Raw genomic sequence first — 4,924 nt, forward strand, 5'->3', positions numbered from 1 at the left:
GCTGCCACGCTCGGCTAATGTTTTTTGCATTTTTAGTAGAGACGGGGTTTCACTGTGTTAGCCAGGATGGTCTCAATCTCCTGACCTTGTGATCCGCCTGCCTCGGCCTCCCAAAGTGCTGGGATTACAGGCGTGAGTCACCGCGCCCGGCCATTGGAGAGATTTTATTGGCTCAATAATTAATACTACATCACACATCTACTTTCCTCTGTGCCTTCTGTCCCTGTGGCCTTTTACAGACAAAGCTTTTGCTATAACCATGGAGCACACAATAGCACAAACTATAAAATATAAGAAAGTATAACACCTGCCTTACAGGGATGTTGTGAGGACCTAATCAGACAATGCATGAAAAGTACTCAGTACAGTGCCTGGCCCAGATTAAGTATTCATAAATGTCAACTATAATTATTATTCTTTTTATATAAATTTTTATTTCATAGGGAGATGGTTCCTAAAGAAATCTCCTACTCATCTTGCTTGTACACCCTAAACGTTTAAAATAATTTCACTGTATCCAATACCTCTGACCCCTCTCAATCCCATCACATTTTCACTGCTTAGTTCATGGTTCCTATCTCTTTCTCACTGTGTACCACCGAGCTGGTACACACTGGAATTCCTCTAGTAGGCCTTTAGTTTCCATAAAGCAGAAACCCTGTACCATGTACCATTGCATGCTCAGTAGAATGTGGTTTATATCTTGGGGTGTAGGCTTTTAATAAGTATTTATTGAATGGATACATGAAGATATGAGTGAATAATGGAATAAATCCTGGGGTCCAACAGGCACCTAACCCTACAATATTTCTAATCTTTTGTCAACTTCCCCTAAGATATTATTTTATTTATTTATTGTTTAGAGATGAGGTCTTGCTCTGTTGCCCAGGCTGGAGTGCAGTGGTGCAATCATAGATCACTGCAGCCTTGAACTGCTGGGCTCAAGTGATTCTCCCACCTCAGTTTTCCCAGTAGCTGGGACTACAGGTGTGTGCCACCATGCTAACTACTTAAAAAAAAAATTTTTTTTTTGAGACAGGGTCTCACTATGTCACCCAGGCTGGTCTTTAACTTCTGACCTTAGGCAATCCTCCTGCCTCAGCCTCCCAAGTCACTGGGATTACAGGCCCAAGCCACCACACTAAGCCCAATCAATAATAATTTCCAACCCATGGCTTTTAATGGAAAGCAGAATAAGAAAGTCTTTCTTGATGTCTACTTCAACAAGTAGAGAGAGGGAGTTACAACTTTCTTTCTTTTTTTTTTTTCTTTTTTTTTTTTAGACGGAGTCTCTCACTCTGTTGCCCAGGCTGGAGTGCAGTGGCGCGATCTCGGCTCACTGCAAGCTCTGCCTCCCGGGTTCAAGTGATTCTCCTGCCTCAGCCTCCCAAGTAGCTGGGACTACAGGTGCATGCCACCATACCTGGCTAATTTTGTGTATTTTTAGTACAGATGGGGTTTCGCCATGTTAGCCAGGATGGTCTCGATCTCCCGACCTTGTGATGGGCCTGCCTCGGCCTCCTAAAGTGCTGGGACTACAGGCGTGAGCCACTACGCCTGGCCACAACTTTTTTTTTTAATGGTCTATTCTGTTTCTCAGCTTATGAACACTGTATCTCACTCCCAGACAACTGATGACATTCATGCTTGAAGAAGAAATCCATGACCAGGTACCAAAGAAGGCTAATTATAAAGGCAGTTTTCTACCTGCCACTACCCTAGTTCATCCTTGAAGATTTAGTTCAAAAGTCAACTTCTCAAAAGCCCTACATATTATTCCACCCTGAACCTCAGAGCTCTTGAGGTTAAAAACTATGTGAAGGAATGGATGAGTAAATGAATGAATGAAGGGAAGGCGTGTTGTTTGAGACAGGGTGATTAATGGGAGCATGGTCCCAACACTCTGGTGTAGCCAAAGATTGAGAAGTGAACACTGCTGTAGAGCTACAAAAAGATATTTGGCACATAATAGGTGCTTAAAATGTTCATTAAATGAAAGAATTAACGCATAACCCTTTCTACTGAATGTTTGTGTCTAGAAGATGCACTGTCTCAAACTATTCCCATTATAAAAGTAAATATTGTTCCTGTGTACCATTAGTCCCTTCCTCTAGACTATTAATCCCTGGCTCCTGGCAAAAACTCCTTGCATTTGTACAGAAATGGAATCGTTTTTTGGCCATATTAAGTGATACTTCTTTCCTTAAGCACATCAACTCCCTCTGTGGCTTTCAGGAATGCTTAGCCTTTGGAATAAAGTAAAAAGTACAGAAATCCACTGGAATACGTGGCCTGGCATATGTCAAATCAAAGAAGAAATAGAGAAGCAGGGAGCATTCATGAGATCTGAACAGTGTGACCATGCAATACTCCCAACACTAATAATTGTAGGTGTTAATGGTAACAATTTGTTATAAATGATACAACATATTTCTATTTGTTCCTTAGCTTTCAAGCATTCGCTTGATGTCATGGTCTGAAATTTGGCCAAGGTGTTCCTATTTTCAGGCCTTGATATGCCCACAGATGCTTCCCTGGTTATCCTTCATTGAACCAACTCCTCCACTTACTAGCTGTGTGACTTTGTACAAGTAAGGTAACCACCCACCCTAAGCCCCAATTTCCTTTTCTGTTGAATAAGGGTAATAATGGTACATATGTCTTACAACTGTCATGAGCTTTTTGTATTGTTTTCTTCTTTGAGATGGATTCTTGCTATGTTGCCCAGGCTAGGCTCACACTCTGGGGCTCAAGGGATCCTCCTGCCTCAGTCACCTGAGTAGCTGGGAGTACAGGTGCGTGACACTGCACAGGGCTTCCCATGAGCTTTTGATGAGCTGCTGCATGTAAATATTTTAGCACAGTGCTTGGCACATAATACATGTTCAATAAATGTTATCTATTCCAATCATTATTGTAATTAATAGCCAATCCTATTCTTATGATAGTTCTATCACTATCTACTCATTTGCCTGGTAATCATATAGTCTTTGTATTTTATAAATATACACACTAATATATTTTATAAATCTTTTTATAATATTTCAAATAATTTAAAACGTCCAAATGGCTGTTTTCTTGTGATACACCCATGAAGTGCTTTCCGCAGTGGGTATGGCAGTGGGCAAAGGAAAAGGCCTGGCCCTGGGCAGTGCTATTTTCAGAGTGTGTGAGGGCCAGGCTGCACTGCATCTCATATTTCCCCTTGAAGAAATCAGCCAACGTAACAAGCAAAGGTGCCGGGGAGGCCTTGAGGGTACCAGTGTACAGGGGACACTGCTACATGTGCACGCTGAGTGGCTGCCCGGGTCTGCCTTTGGGTACTAGGGGAATGTGTGGTGAGGTTGGAGGGGACAGAGCTGGCAATGTGTGAGAAGGACTCTCAGGGCTGCTGCCATCATTTGGCAGAGTCCGTCCTTCTACTCCAATCCAATCTCACTCTCAGGGAGGGGATGGATGAAGACTGCTCATCCTATTATCTACAGGGTTTTTAAAGAGTGGATCCTCATTCTCTGGCCTGGGTAGCCATGATCAGAGGGCATTTTGCTCTGGTGCACAGATACAAAGACTGGGGATGGGGAGGACAGTAATCTTTCATACAAGGACACATACACCACCACATTGGTGCCTTGGAGAATACAGCCAACGAATACTGTGCTGCAGCATAAGTGATCGAAAGTCACACACTAATGCAAATTATGTAAATCCTCGCTAAATGACATGAATAGAATGGAGATCACCATAGCACCACTGTTCTCCATAATGTGAGCTGCAGTGTTCTATGCTGTATTTTACTTCCCCGGTATGAAGGCAGCTAGAGAGATGGTGGGACGACTTTCACTGTCTCTGGGGACTTTCAAACAAATTAGCGACCTTGTGAACAGTCCCAGGATGCCAGCTTCCTAAATAAACATTAAAATGCATTTACTGTCTGTATCACTTAAGAGGTTGAGAATGGAGGGGGGAGCATAACTGCAAACATTTGCGGGTTTTAATTTAACAATAGCTTAGCTATTAGACAATATAGAGTATGAGAAAGACTGTCTTAGAAGACTGAAGAAGTGAAGCTCGTGTTCTGAGTATGTCTACACAGCCTGCATAGAGGCAGATGTATATAAATGATCATGTTACTCTGTCTAAAATGGATAAAACTCGGAATAAAACAATCCACATTTAGTAGTACCCTGAAGCTGACTCTAATTTGTATTCACTGTGACAAGTTCTTACTCTCAAATCTGAAGTAATTATTAGAAAGTGAGAAAACAGACATTACTTTTGGGAAGCTGGGAGATGGCTTTATATTCTAAGTTGCCACTAGATAGAATGGCCCATAACAATGACTTGGAAGGCTATTACCTTATAACCGGAACCTATAAAATCTAACAGTTACAGATTCTCTCTCTCTCTCGCTCTCTCTCTCTCTCGTGTGATTTTAATTAAAGATTTAAACTGCTAAAAGACAAAACTGAAAACATGTACGTAATCCAATTTTGCATAATGCCTCTGCAGTTTCGCAGTTGATTTTCCCCATCTGACCCTGACTTCCATATGATATACACACATTTACTGGTTTATGGTAGGAAAACTGCTCTGGCTGCGTACTGGCACTCGCCTTTGTGATTCAGGCATGAAACCATGAGGCACCCGGCTGGAATTCAGAAGAAGTACATTAGGACAGAGGGGCAGCTTTGTATTTATTTATTAGGTTCTTCCAACTTAAGTTGCCAGGGTAGCGTGAGCTTTTTAAAAACAGTTGCTTCTGGCCTTCCTGTTTTAGGCTTTTATCTAATAGAGTGTGAGAAGACATGAGTTCACATACAGCTACGGGTGAGATTATTCAAACTGAAACTAACCCCACATATCAAACCGTGGTGTCATTTTCGTCACTTTAACAGTAGAAAGGACACAGGAAAAAAAAAAGAAT

General features: G+C 41.8%; 1 long non-coding RNA gene across 1 annotated transcript; it reads right to left on the reverse strand.

The window, feature by feature from the left end:
• Window positions 1-1,158: 1,158 nt before the first annotated feature.
• On the reverse strand, window positions 1,159-2,137 carry LOC105530404. Its single transcript, XR_001004649.1, has 2 exons — window positions 1,341-2,137; window positions 1,159-1,292 (listed from the first exon to the last, which is right to left on the reverse strand). It is a non-coding gene; the product is annotated as an uncharacterized LOC105530404 (long non-coding RNA).
• Window positions 2,138-4,924: the final 2,787 nt, after the last annotated feature.

This window comes from Mandrillus leucophaeus, unplaced genomic scaffold (genome assembly GCF_000951045.1).
Source record: "Mandrillus leucophaeus isolate KB7577 unplaced genomic scaffold, Mleu.le_1.0 Scaffold82, whole genome shotgun sequence".
Taxonomy (NCBI): domain Eukaryota; kingdom Metazoa; phylum Chordata; class Mammalia; order Primates; family Cercopithecidae; genus Mandrillus; species Mandrillus leucophaeus.